The sequence below is a fragment of the Culex quinquefasciatus genome, chromosome 3 (assembly GCF_015732765.1).
Source record: "Culex quinquefasciatus strain JHB chromosome 3, VPISU_Cqui_1.0_pri_paternal, whole genome shotgun sequence".
Taxonomy (NCBI): Eukaryota; Metazoa; Arthropoda; class Insecta; order Diptera; family Culicidae; genus Culex; species Culex quinquefasciatus.
In genome coordinates, this window is record NC_051863.1 from 86,623,977 (window position 1) to 86,639,585 (window position 15,609).

General features: G+C 34.9%; 2 protein-coding genes across 7 annotated transcripts in view; one reads left to right on the forward strand and one right to left on the reverse strand.

Annotated features, from left to right (window-relative positions):
- Window positions 1–15,609, forward strand: part of LOC6048845 (kinase suppressor of Ras 2) — a 207,923-nt gene that overhangs the window by 111,194 nt on the left and 81,120 nt on the right. The window lies entirely within an intron of this gene.
- The window catches only part of LOC6052411 (glutamate [NMDA] receptor subunit 1), a 211,166-nt gene that overhangs the window by 64,129 nt on the left and 131,428 nt on the right, over window positions 1–15,609 (reverse strand). The window lies entirely within an intron of this gene.

Here is a 15,609-nt window from a genome sequence, read left to right on the forward strand (position 1 = left end):
CCAAAATAATGGAATAAGTGGAAATAATAAAAAAAAATGAAAATGTAAGAAACGGAAGATTAGAAACCTTCACGCCTTTCATTTGACCATTGGACTGATTTTCTGAAAAAAAATGAATTAGAAGTTTTGTTTTCACAAAAAGAGCTAAATAATTTGGAATATTTGAAAATTTTAGTCTATCTAATGAGTCTATAAAATGAGGAAATGTATAAACGGTAGCTTGGAATATTTGAACTAAATAAACAAAAGAATGTGCTTTTTATCAAGGATAAAATAAAATAAAATAATCAGCCGTGATTTTTAAAATACAGAAATTACGGAGCAAATGTAAGAAACGGTGACTTAGAACCCTACACGCATTACATTTATTTATTGAACTAAGAAGGAATGGAATAAAAAAACAGTTTTTCTGAAAAATAGAAAAAATAATTTAAAATGATCTGGAAATTTCAGACAAAAGAAAAAAATAAGAAACGGTAGATAAGAAACCTACAAGCCTTATATTTGACCATTGAAATGATTTTCTGGAGTAAATAAAATTGAAGTGTTTTCACAAGAAAAAAGTGACCCAATATAATATGGAACAATTAGTGAGTTACAGTCAGTTAAATGAAAATATGTTAGAAATGGTGGTTTGACTACCATTAAACTGATCATTATACTGAAATTTTGAATTGATCAAATATTAAAAAATGCAATGATTTTTTTAACCGAGGAATAAAAAAAAACGGCAAAATAATTAACAATTAGTTAAAGCAAAACAACTATAGCAAAGGAGAAAAGAAATAAAAGTTTTTTTCTCAAACTGAAAATACAAGAGAGAAATAATTTGGAATGATTTGAAAATTTAAGTCATTTTAGAATAATTGTACAAAACGGTAAAGTTTGAAACCAAACGCTTTTTGTTGATCATTAAACTGAGTTTCTAGTGAAAATTGAATAAAAATTATGTTTTAAATAATAAATTTAAGAACACAATAATTTAAAATGCTCCTGAAAATTAAGGACAGCTTAAAAAAAATGACGAAAGACACGCATATAATTTGTTCATAGAATTCAATAGAAGTGATTTGTTTTCACAAAAAAAAGGATAAAATCAAAAAAAATTAAATAATTTGAATTAATTGTAAACTTTAGCCAGTGTAAGGAGAAACTGTAAGAAATGGTAGCAAGAATGCATGGGTCATTGAACACAATTTCCAATCGAAAAAAAGTATCAAATAAAAAAATAATAATAATTTCAGACAATAAGTAAATATAAGTAGCGTAGCTTGGAAACCTACATGAGGTTCTGGAGAAAATCAAAAAGAATGTTTATATTTATCGAGAAAAGGAGAAAAATTATTTTAGTAATTTCTTATTTTAGTGTTTAAAGGAAATAAAATAATAATAATTTTTCTCAAACATAAAATAAACGGAAAAAAATTGGAATCATTTGGAATTTTTTTTATCAGTCGAATGAAAAAAAAGGAAAAAACGCAATTGGTACAGTATGAAGAAAAAATATCAGAGATGGTTGAAAGATAGTGCTTTGGGATTTACATGCTTTTTGTTTGATTAAGTTTTTGAAGAAATTTAATCAAAGTGACAGTTTATCAAGAGGAACTAAATAATTTGGAATAATTTTCGAAGTTTTTAATCTAAGTACTTGGAGGAAGTAAAACAAAGTGATTTTTTCTCAAGGAAAGAAAAGTGTCTAATAAATGTGAATTATTCTGAAAATTTCAGTCAGTTCAAGAAAAATGCAAGAAACGGTAGCATGGAAATTAACACGCCATATTTTTAACATTGAACAGAATTTCTGGAGAAAATTAAGTTAAAAGGGATTATCTCAATGACTTTAATTGAAATTAAAAATTTCAATTAGTTTAATGAGAAAATGTAAGTAACGATACTCTGGAAATCATTAATCTAAAATGGAAAACAATAAACAAGTGTTTGATGCATTTCTAAAAGTGAATGAGATGAAAACAACAAATAAAATAAAAATCAGTGAAATCAGAGAGAATAAAAAAAATAAGATAAGAAGAGAAAAACAGTCGAGTTTGAAAATGTTGACTGAGTTTCTGGAGAAAATATTAGTAAAAGTGTTTTATTTTTGTATTTGATAACAGGAAAAAAATCAATTGGGAATAATTTTGGAAGGTTCTGATTTGCATTTATGGAGAAAATAAATTCTCAGTAAGTTTACGAAGGCAATGTAAGAAACGGTAATTCGGAAACTTACTCGCAACTTACTCGCCTTATATTGATCATTGAGCTGAGTTTCTTAAGGATTTCAATTTCAGTCAGCTCAAGGCAAAAATTAAAGAAACGGTAGCATGGAAGGAAATCTTCAGAAGATCAAATAGAAGTAACTGTAGAGAAGAAACGCAATGAGCAAAATAATTTGGAATGATTCTATTTTTTGTAAGTTTGAAGAGGAAATGGAAGCGTATTTTACAATTTACAAGCTCTAGACTATGTTCCTCGAGGTAATAAAATTGATGTGATTTTTTCTGAAGAACAAAATAGTTTGGAATGGCTCTGAAAAAAAAATCTGTCAGTTTAACGAGAAAATATAAGAAATGGTAGTTTGGAAAACAAAATGCATAATAGGTATATTAAAATTGATTGAAATTTTGAAGAAAATTAAATTAAAAGAATTTTCTTAATAAGTTTGATTAAATTTGATTACATTAGTTAATTTAGAGAGTAATGTAAAAAACGATATACTAGAAATCAACTCTTTAAAATTATAAGCAAACAAAAATAGCATTTTGGTGCATTACTATGAGTGAATGAGATGAAAACATTAAAACAAATGAATCGGAAATTGGAACCGGCGAAGATAAAATATAAGAGAAAATGGGAAGAGAACTGTTGTACTGTCCTGTCGAGTCAACTTTGAAGAAATTTGAAGTACGATGGCCTAGATTGCTAAATCCATTATAAACATATTCGTCTGAAAACAAGTTGGGAATAATGACCAAGTGACACATATAAGGAATTAGAATGATGCGAAATAATATTAAGAGTTGCAGTGAGTTTGAAGAAAAATTTAAGCAACAGAATAAAAATCTTAAAATGACAAAGCAATTTGAATTACTAAAATACTTTGCTACGTATTTGAGAAGATAAAATGTAAGAAATCTAGAAATCATCATCAGAAAATTGCGTGGAACAATAAAGAGTTTGAAGGATCACAAAGCGTGGATTGGGTGAAAACATTATAAATGGTTGAAAAAAAATATTTAAAGTAGATTGAACAAAAGGAAAAGGAAGAGGTAATATATTGTTTATCAAATACACTTGAAAAAAATAAAATAAAAATAAAAGATAAAAAAAGTTTCTATAAATAGATAAAGAAAAAAACGACAGCATAAATTTTAACGACGAGAAAAATATGTATGTTACAAAAATACGAAAAAAAAGATTGAGCAGAGAAATGATTGAGTTAGTTGGTTTAATAAAAAACGATGAAGTTGAGAAAAAAAAAATAAAATAAAATAAAGTAAACCAAAGCAAAAATACTACTCGAGTTTGAAAATAATAACTTTAATGCTTACATTTTAAAACTTGGTCTACTGTAAAATTGGAATCTTTTGCTGCCACGTGGAATTAAATTTCGATTCATTTGACAGATATCCACAATATAAAACAAAGCATAGAATTGAGCATCAGGTACAGCATAATTACGCATAACCAGGATCTTAAAAATAGATTTTGAATAACATTGTATTTTTTTGGCGCTTCAAATTGAAATATTTGAAAATTGACAGAAACCAAAGAAAGGAAAAGAGAGTAGAGAAGGGGGATAATGTAGAGAATAAGACAAAGATAAGGAATGATGCAAAAAAAAAAAAAAATAAACTTGATTGATTAAATTATCAAATGAAAAATATGTAATAGATATAAACTATGACCGTTTCAAATGTTAGAGCCGAAATTCGATTGTTACGACGACGCACACGACGCGAGTGCAACCTCGTGTGTCATGAAAAGGGTCAGCAACGCATGTATGGCTGTTTGAGTGTGAGTGCTTCGTCTAGGTTGGGTATGTCTGCGCAACGTGAAGCGTTGGAAAAGAAAGAGAGAGAAATTGACGAGAGCGGTAAAGACCGATGGTTGCAAAGCTGATGAACGTCGGCAAAACGTCGGTTCGGAAACGCGCGACGCTTGAGCGTGTGTGGGTGTGCTTGAACCGATCGGGTCGTAAGACTTTCGTCGGGGACGACAGGTCTTCAGTCTGGTTTGTAAATTTGCAGAAAATGGTCGTTTGACGACATTTTAAGTTTACCAGTTTTAGCTTGAGTTTTAGTTTACTACAGTTTCGTCTTCGTGTTTATGTTCATCGACCGTCGCCAAGCAATGACGGTCATGATAGGCGTTGTGTGTCAGCGATCAAATATCGTTTTGGGAAATGATCGCTGACAGAAAGTTCTATCGAATATCGAGCAGTCCTAGGAGCAGCCCCGTTCAGTGATAGATCCGGAATATCGAAAGGTCTGTAAAAACCAGCTGTTTACCACGTGCTCGTGGTATAACAAAGGGCACAGCTGATTTTGACAGACGAGTTAATCTACTCGATTTGCCTATGTCTGCGCCCAAGTAGCATTTGGCAACATGATAAGTTTGACTAAGTCCAGTTTTTGTTTTGTTTTGCTGCAGAAACATATAACATTTTAGCAACAAAACGTTGCAATGTTGCAAACGTTTCGAATTAAAAACAACTTTGCAACAATCCATTTCGTTTTGTAATCGAAACATATTGAAAACTTATTGGTTTCATTGTTGCAACATGTGACTTAGCCCGATTTGTGTGCTAAGAATAATATTGAAATCAAAAATTCTCAGATACAGTTCATTCGTGGCTCAGTGGTAGAGGCAAGGTGTGAAGATCTGAAGGTACCAGTCCAGAATCCCGACAGGGGCACTTCAATTTGTTTATGTTCAAAAAGTTTTTTTTGTTTCGCGCAAATTAATCGACAACATAATGGCAACATCATGACAACACAACAAACTACTTTACCGACATATTTAGACAAACAAATTGTTTCTGGAACTTTGTCGTAACGGTCGTAACAAAGTTGAAACATTCGGCTAAATGTTGAGAACACAACATTTTCGTGCGCTTTTTTGGGCACCACGAGTGTTATAACTATGTTGTGATAGCACATTTTGGGTGTTACAAAATAGTTGCATTTAAGGATCCGCAACAAAAAATGTTGCTTGGGCGTGTACATTTTTTTTACAAACTACTCGCGCGTGGATATCTCTATGGGGTTGTGACCAAATTGGGAGTTCTGGCTGCACTGGCTCCGAGAGCAGAAGCTTAAACGCGGCGGTACGTTAGTTGTTTGTTTTCGTCGCGTTTTTCGGTTAAACTTCGCATAAATGGTGGAACCGAGGGTGGAACATGGTTCAGCACAAGGTTCAGCATTTCTCGGTGCGTGAGATTTTAAGAAGTCGAAGAAGTGCCAGACATTCGAATGCGATTAAATGTTTTTACTGTGAAATTGAGAAATATGAACATCCAGTCATGCTTTGTTTGTATGGCATTGTGGCGCCGAATCTTCGCCACAGCCATTTCAAAGGGGAATTGGATATTAGGGTATTTTAACCATTAGTGGACCCCCTAGTAGAGCCGAAGCACATTTCTTACAAATTTTCAATATTTTAAGCACTTTTTCATAACCCTTTGTACCTCGCTTTGTACAAAACAATGAAATCTGAAGTCTTTTGAACAATTTTGACTATGTGTTTCATCCGTTATTTGTTTTTGAGCAGAAAAAAAGCCATTTGAAAAAAAAGTTTTTTTGCCTTGTTATGGACCCCCTTTTCCTATAGTGGACCCGGGTCCCCACTATTCAAACTGTTATTTTTATACCAAATTTAACCGATAATTGATGTTTTGATGCATTGTGTAGGTCTAATGATAGATATAATGAATAAAAGATGGATTTTGCTCACTATATAAACAAATATGTTTTGTTGGCCGGGACCGTGGTGTAGGGGTAAGCGCGATTGCCTCTCACCCAGTCGGCCTGGGTTTGATCCCAGACGGTCCCGGTGGCATTTTTCGAGACGAGATTTGTCTGATCACGCCTTCCGTCGGACGGGAAGTAAATGTTGGCCCCGGACTAACCTAAAAAAAAGGTTAGGTCGTTAGCTCAGTCCAGGTGTAGGAGTCGTCTCCCTGGGTCCTGCCTCGGTGGAGTCGCTGGTAGGCAGTTGGACTAACCAGGGCTGTGGAGTCGGAGTCGGAGTCGGAGCCGGAGTCGGTGGAGTCGGGTCTTTTTGGGGACCTGGAGTCGGAGTCGGAGTCGGAGTCGTCAAAACTCGAATAGCTGGAGTCGGAGTCGGAGTCGGAGCTGGCTACATTTTATGAGCTGGAGTCGGAGTCGGAGCTGGAGTCGTAAATTTCTGATAAACCCGGAGTCGGAGCTGGAGTCGGAGTTATCAATATATTTTATATAATTTATGAACTTATTTATTGTTCAATATTTGTTATAATTCAGGTTAATTACCAATTTTTTAATTGATTTATTGAATCGCGTGACATTTTTTTTATCAATTGATTTTTGGATCAAGCTAATTATCAGGTGTCATGTTGTTTTCGAAGCATTTTTATTGTGATTGGAAAGCATGATAATCTGTTAATCCTCTCTTGTCATTGTTTGTATACACTAAACTATAGTTTCATAACTCATACAATAGTAAACAATTGTGGCTGTGTAGTCAAAAAATTAAAATATATTTAAATAATTCTTCACTGTCTCTTTTTGCTTGTGTTTACAGTATTTAAAAAAAGTATTTACACCCCTCGGGGCCCTATGCGCATTTTATGATGAAACATGTAAACAATTCAATTGACAAAACCCTAGTACTACGTTTTATTCAGAAACTCATGCCGAACATTTTGCTACAAAAAGCTCATGAAAAGATGATTTCTGTAAAAAGTTCTATAACAAATACTATCACAAAAATAAAAAAAGGTGCTAAAAAAGTGTGTACACCTTTCGAAAATTAACATAAAGTTATTTGTTGACAAATCACCATAAATCCAGCCCCCTAACTCCAAATTGGCATCTTTGACCGATATAAAATAATTTAGATTGAATATAAAGTTTACTAGCTACTTAGTATAAAAGTTTACATAACTCTAGAAATTCTAAATAAAACTTATCTAAACTTAATTTTGCAAACTTTTAATTCAACTAAATGTCAATATATTACCGTAGAATTGCTAAGATTTTAAGTAGATCCTTTTTTATAGGAAAATAAAGGTTCACTATCGGTACTAACGAAAAAAAAAATATATTTAAAAAAACATTTGTAAAATTGTAAAATACTGTTATACTGCCCATGATCGCATGAATGTCCCATATTCATAGTTTTTAAGTTATTGACGGCGTCATCCATAAAGTATGTCACGCTATAAGGGGGGAGGGGGGGTCTGAGCAAGTGTGACATTGCGTGTTATAAGTATAGGAAAAGCGTGACAAAGGGGGGGGGGGGTAAATTTAGGCTGATTTTAGCGAGACGTACTTTATGGATGAAGCCTGATGCAGTTTGGTTCAAAATCGTGTGATCTTTCAAAAGAGCCTATAACATCCAGTACTTTTTTCTAGAAATCAGAAATGCGTTTTTCGCAGCTTGCTGTTTTTACATATGGGACATTTATGCGAACATGGGCAGTATATCAATCTACTTCTTGGAACGCAAACATTCTCATTTTGTATGTGAATAAAAATAAATCAAAGTGTCCTGCTGAAAAAAATTGAAACAAGCAAAAAATATCGAAAATAAGTTGCAACTAATTTTGAAATAATCATTGAATTTATTAGATACATCGATTACCTCAATGTTTATAATTTCTGTTAAAGTGTTGATCCTTAAGGATCCACTACACGCGAACATTTTTTGCTTCGACTTTTTTACGGAAATTGTCATAACTCTGAAAAGAAAACAGTTAGAGTCCCACTTTTTGCATTAGGTCTTGTAGAAATGTTATGCAAAATTAACAAGATTTTCAACAAGTTTTTTTTTGGCTTTTTGAAGAAACTATTGAAACAATCAGATCAGTTTAGGTCTTGTTAACTTTGCATAACTTTTCTACAGGACTTAATACAAAAAGGAAGACTCTAGCTGTTTTCTATTCAGAATTATGACAATTTCAGTAAAAAAGTCGAAGCAAAAAATGTTTGCGTGTGGATCCTTAAATTATATCTTTGAACAAATCTATTTTTTCAAACACCTTAAATCGGGGTGATATAATTGTTATAATTTTAATTTATTTTTCAAATTTAAGATTTTTTTCATTAATTATATGTTTAAAGTGTGTACTGGGCTGGATCACACAATTTCCATGTACGTCCTCTGAAATAATTTCAAAAGAGCTTTAAAAAATAGTGACTTTGAAAATTGTCTATTTCAAAACCAGGGTATCTTTGATAGTTACTGTGTTTCTTCAAAATTTCAGCCTAAAATTATGCAAATTGACTTTATATGTCAATTCGATCATGGAGGCTAACTTTCTTTTAGTATTTCATTTAAAAAAAGTACAGTTAAAAATTAGTTAGCTAGCATATAAATTTAAAAAAACTCAAAGTAAATTTAAAGTAATTAAATAAAAAGTTCCAATTTTTCAAACAACAAAATTTAAATTTATTTAGAAAATTGTTGTGCTGAAAATGCGTTTAAATCTGAAGATATTTCTAGATTAAATTTTCAAAAAGTCCTATCTGCATAGGAAACCCATAAGGAATAGGTTTTTTTGAAAATTTAATCTAGATTTAAGATTTTGGTTTATATAACGCTCAAAACATGTAAAATAGAACAACGAACACTTATCTACTTATGATATATGCTATATGATCACTTATGATATATGATTAATTCAAGTTTTTAAAATATTTTAAATAAAGATAAGATGTCGGAGTCGGAGTCGGAGCCGGAGTCAACAATTTATGGAAAGCTGGAGTCGGAGTCGGAGTCGGAGTCGGCTAGAGTTGGAAGGCCGGAGTCGGAGTCATCAATTTGTGGAAAGCCGGAGCCGGAGTCGGAGTCGGCTTAACTCAGAAAGCCGGAGTCGGAGTCGGAGTCGGAGTCGCTTGAAATATGACCCGACTCCGCAGCCCTGGGACTAACCATCCAAAGGTCGTCAGTTCGAATCCCGGGGTGGATGGAAGCTAAGGTGTAAAAAGAGGTTTGCAATTGCCTCAACAATCAAACCTTCGGACACTTAGTTTCGAGTAGGAATCTCGCAATCGAGAACGCCAAGGCAATGCAATAGAGCGAATAATTTGATTTTTTGATTTGATTTGTTTTGTTAACAAATTTGGCTTTAAACAATAAAAAACCTAACACATTTATTTACGAAAAAAATCATAGAAAACGTCTCAAAAACCACTATAAACATAAAAATAAAAAAAAGTAGTCTTGATGCAAATTTTTTCCATATTAATTACATAAATGGTTGACCTAAACTAAATAATAGATTTGTTTACAGTTGCTGATAAAACCGCGCATGTTTATTTAAAAACATGTTTTGTTATTGATTTATTATTATAAAATATCATTTCAAACTGCAATTATGATGCTTCAGTTAAGTACAATAAACTATAGTTTTGATTAATTATAAATTCTTACGGCTTCAGCATTTTTGGTACTTTTAACATGAAAACAGCTATATTTATACTCACACGCAGAAAAATAAGGCATATTTGAATCAACAAAACATTTTGTTGATTTGAAAATCTAGATTTTTGTTGAATCAACGCTAAACGTCAAAGCAACTTTTTCAAAACAACAAATGATTTTTGTGGAATTGAGAAAATCAAGGTTTGTTTCAACGCAAAATCGGCGTTGATTATATTCAACAAACCTCGTACAGGCTGATTCTACAAAACATTTTTCTCAGTTGCAAAGTAACCGCCGACCTTACAAGTCGCATTCTCAACGCGAGTCCGCAGTTTGTGTGCGCGTCGCCGCTTTTTTTAAAATGTGCACCGTAGACAAAAACAGTGTGGTTCTGGATTTTTGTCAACTCCAAAACCAACCAAGCCCAAAGCTTGTAAAAAAATTTCTCGCAGACCTTCAAGTAAACCAAGAAAACTTGCGAGCATTGCAATTATGCAATAGAAGAAAAATAGCCGTGTTGCAGTTCGCCGACTCAGCAATGGCCTCGTCCATCATCGACAAACCTCTGGTATATCAGGGTTGCAAAATCCCGATTTACCTGGACAACAACGCTACGGAAGTTCGAGTGCTTGACCTACCTCTAGGCATAAGCAATGATGACGTAGTCAAAGTGATGAGTAAATACGGCGAAGTTTTGACCATCACCAACGACCGCTGGATTAACTTCTTCCCAGGGATCCCAAATGAAGTTCGGACCCTGCGGATGTTGCTGAAACAGCCAACGCCGAAATCAATCATTATAAACAATGCTGCTGCAGCAGTGACGATTATAGGCAAAAAATCGCTTTGCAAACTCAAAGCAAAGAACAAGAAATGTGCGGATTCGAGTAAAAAGTTGGACCAAAAAAGCAGTACACAACCGATTGAACCCGAGCCAAGCAGCAGCAGCAGTAAAAGCAACAACAGTAAACCAGAACAAAATGCAATGGAAACAAGTGAAATTGACGAAGAAGACAACGATGGATTCGAGACCGTGCTTTCTAAGCACACCCGCCGCCGGAAGCGCTTACAGGCATATTTGGACGCGGAAGATAAGCTAACAAAAAAACGAAGAGAGATGGCTGCAGAAGAAACAGATGAAGAAGATGAAGATGTCAAAAAAGCAAAATATTATAAGAAAAAGTGTTGTGAGATAACTTCTAAATGCCTGGAAGAAGAGGACGAAGATAAACTTGAAGAACTTGATAATTCACTCTTTAAATATTCCGCTAAATATTTGAAACATAGACAGAAATCGTTAGAAAAAAGGCATGGTAATAATTATTGAAGTGATTTTAAACTCTGTAATCCTTCCTCTTTTACTATCCACCTTGAAGAGATTAATGCACAATGGTGTAAAGTCTCTATAATAATAATAAAAAAAAAATTAAAAAAAAACATTTTTCTGCGTGCATAATTGAAAAAAAAAATGCGTTTAGGTTGATAACAACATGCATTTATTGTATGTTTTAGAGAAACTTTTGCTTGAATACACAGTTTTCTTCATTTTTGAAGGTTAAATTAACAGGGGTCCACTTTTGGAAAAGTTTGGATTTCGTTGTCCTATATCCCCCCTGATTTTTGCTCGAAAATGACAGCTCTTCGCTTTATTTTAGTAAAGATCCTTAAACTTACATTATTTCGACTTGCTGAAGTTAAATAATCAGTAAAAAAATGATTCAATCATAAAATATAAATGCAGTTTTGTTGTGAAGATGCTAGTGGCCTTGACTGATTTCAGATATCGAACTCAAAACACTTATTTTGGTGAAAAGGACAATTCAATGTCAGTCATTGTTTTAAATGATGCACAAACAAAAGATTTGTAGACAACAACACGCTTGAAATTGTGATTTTATTGAATTTTTCATCAAAAACCCTTCAGAGGGTCCACTATAGGAAAGGGGTCCACTAATGGATAACGTACCCTAGATGTTTGGTTTTTCGCATCGGCAGCCAGAACTAAACGATATTTTGGTGAAATTTAAATTTTGGAAGATACGTTGGAACATCATCTACCACCTGGACCAAACATCTCGATTTCGCCAAAAGTGGATAGTAGCCGTTTTTTCAATGATGGGCAGTTCTGGTGCAAGAGATAATCGACCAAGAAATGCACTGCCACTCTAATCGAGTCCGTCTAATATGTAGGTAAAACAGCAAGCCGAGAAAAACGCAAGTCAAATTTGTCTCGCCCATAAGATTACGTGTTAGAATTTCCCGAAAAAGTGAATTTTCTACAGTTTTTCTGAATTGATTTTTTATTTTTATGATAGTTTACAAGATTTGGAACCAAACGGCATCATTAACTCAATATTGACGAAATTACATATGGGACGGACTTGATTTGAGCGGCAGTGCAGCAGAGGAACAACACATAGCAGCAGTATACACATAGCAACAACACAGAAGAGCCAGTTTACATCCGAGATGTTCGTTTGTTTGTGGCGTTTGCAGTCTCTCTGCAAATTTTTGCTCGTGTGAGAGTTCAAAATCGTTTGCTTTTTCTGAAAACTAAAAAATATTCAGTGTGTTCTAGAAATCTAGAGGAAATCCAGTTTATTCGTGAAAACTGTGTGGGATACACTTTCCTTGCGCATTTTTACGTTAATACAGCATAATAATAATATGTGTAATATCAAAATCGATTTGGGGTACTAAACAACTTCCCAAAGTTTGGGAAGGATTGGTTTAGTCCTCACTTTGCGCAAAGCGAATAAATTTTCTATGGGAATTTGTATGGGAAAAACATTTTTTTGGATTTTGATCACAGACAAACAGACGGGACACTCGAGTGCCGAACCATCGTCCTCCAAAAACGGTTATTTCAAATGCAATTTTGTTTCGGCATCCACTCACCCGGCGCTGATGGCGCTGCTGTCGTGACAGCTCGCCCGTCTATTCTCAGTGTGTGTAAAGCGTGTTTTTGTTTTTATTTGTTTTTAAGTTGAGCGTGAGCACGTGCGAAGCAGCAAATGAGAGCACAAATATTTATGGAATTCTGGAATTCTAACCGTGAATCAAAATCCAGGCTTTCCAGGACAAAATTGGGGCAGTCTGCCTGCCGATGACGAGGTTGCTGCTGAGGCAACCTGCTTACCCTTCGTGGCCTGCTGCTCAGATTGCTGCTGCTGGTCGTCCTTTTGGCGATGTTGCGCCACTCAATCTCTTTTTCCAGTTCAGTTTCTTCGTTTTTTGGAATCTTTACCACTTTTTGCTTTTGTTGTTTGACGCAACTTAACTGCGCCGTGGACACGTTCCCCGGGGAAATTTTCAAAACGCCCATCTTGGGGATTATTTCCGGTAGGTTTGAATTGGATTTATCTATTTCGCGGCCACTACTGATGTTTTCGTGACCAGGGGCATCTTCCCAGTCAAATCAATCCGAATTCTGAAACGGAATCTAATTAGAATCGTATACAAATTCCGTTTCAAACGCAACAACCGGTTCGAACACGGAACCGGTTGTTGCGTTTTAAACGGAATTTGTATACGATTCTAATTAGATTCCGTTTCAGAATTCGGATTGATTTGACTGGGTTGTTGATGATGGTGTTAGGTGTAATGATTCGAGGTTTCGGTGGAGGAGAAACCTTCGACAGAACTTGGTAGCAACTGGGAGGACCAGTGATTTGGTCTCTGTCGTTGCGGTTGTAGTGCGTCGTTGCTGGTGCTGCCGCATGATTTGGCTCATAAGGTTCTGTTATTGGAAACGGAACCAATCTGCCGTCATCTTCGGCCTTCGGTGTTGATTTTTATTCTTTTCATCGAGTAACAACAACAAAATTATTTCGATCAGCTGTTGATGTTTACAATCGTTTAGGCTTGATTATCTCACGCATACACTGACGTGGCACATGACAGTTATGGGTTTGTATTGGTATGTTTGGGCTGCGCTTCGACATCAGCTCACCAGGCAGCGCTGGCGTCGCCGTGATTTGGTGATTTGATGAAGGACGATGGATTTCAAAAATAATTTGTATGGAGAGTCACGTCTGTTTGTCTGTGTTTTGATTTTCATGAAATTCACATTCACGCTGTACTAAAACCGGATTCATATTCGGTTGCTATGGAATGTGCTCTACAACTTTCTCGGAGAGAGTATGGTGCTAACTTGCTCCTGAAAGAAGATACAGCGTGTTCAAAACTCGTCCAAAACGTGATTTTCGAGCCAAAAACAAGTTTTAGACGAGTTTTAAACACGCTGTATCTTTTTATAGGAGCAAGTTAGCACAATATGGGAGTGTGGGGTAATTTGAACACCCTAAGGGAATAGCTCTGCCACGGGCTGTATGGATATTTTAAAGGAATATGGATGACACCAGAGGATAATAGAGACCATATTTGATGGAAAAATTTAATTCATTTTGATAAATTTTGAAGAAAAACCCATTTTTATCGCAATAATTAAAAGGTGTCCAAATTACCCCCACATTTTTGTGTGGGAGTAAAATGAACACCCCTATGGGGTAATTTGGACATGCCTTGTGGGGTAATTTGGACATGCCTTGTGGGGTAATATGGACATACCTTGTGGGGTAATATGGACACCTTTTGTGGGGTAATTTGGACACATGTTGAAGAATAAGTTTAACATTTGATTTTTTGAGCATATTTTTTAACCTTCAACCTGATTTTGTAATTGCTTTATATTTTTAAGTGTTTTTTGCTCACAATATTTCATCAAAGGTTTAAATAATGATGTTGTGATAGAGCTATAGTTCAATAGGAAGATAACAAATAGTTCAGTGTAGTATACATAATTTAATCATTCATTCTACACAGAAAAAAAAATCCGGTAAATTTACATCATTTATGATGTACCAAAAGTGCACGTCATTAATGATGCTTATTTACATCAACTTCAACTGAAATTTACATGCCTTCCGACGTAAACGCAACGAACAGTCAACCATTCGAAAACTTGTAAATTTCCGATGAAAATGATGTAAATTTACCAAAGCAAAAAAAATTTTACTCCGTTGAATTTTAAATCCGATGTAAATTTCAAATGCTTCTATGGCCAAATGTGGTTTTTTTATCCTTTCTGATCAAATCAAGCACTTGACTTCATTCAAAGAGTACTTATTTTTGATCATAAAAGACAAAAGTGAATGATTCTAAACTACATTGGGCTAAGAGCTTGAAAAGTAGTATCAGATTTTAAATTCAACGGAGTAATATAAAAATGTAGGAAAAAAGCTTATCAAACTGTGAATTTGTCTATGCGAGATTGACTTAAAATGAAAAAAAAAATGCAATACTTACAGCTGATGTAGTCAAGATGATATTAACCCTACAGTAATCATCAGATCCAAATCTCATACGTGCGGGATCTTTCTCAGTGGCTTGTGCCGGAGGCCGTACATCGACACGCTTCTGGTCCTTGTGCCGTAGGGCAAGATGCCCATCATGTTTGGCGCGCTCTTCACCGTATCGATAAATTCATCCATCTGAGGAAGGCGGAAACGGATGGCAGCTAGTGGTTGTTGGTTTGAAGCACGAAACCGTCGAGTTTCGATTCGGCAACACGTATTAGACGGAGGTGGCAGCAGCCAGGATCTACAACAAAATACAATATTAATTACGTTTGATGTCGTTCAACAATTCGTCCCACCTGAATAAATGAGACCAACAGCGTCATAGTGCCTCCAGCATCGTGAAGGTTTCGTCGGTGGTAACCAAATCCAGACTCGTTTGAGCATCTTGGTCCTATATAACGGTTCGGTGCCGTGTGCTCCTCAGCCGATCGGTCATTGAGCACTCCATCGCCATCACTGCATAAAAAAAGACATTTAAAAAATAAATAAATAGCAAATCTAAAAGGATTTTACCTTGATCAACAGTTTGCGGACTTTCCATTAGTGGCCGCGTACTGCGGCGAGGTAAATTTTCACGAATCGGCCACGTTCAGGTTGACAGAGCTAGTTCCGGACAGATCGTCTT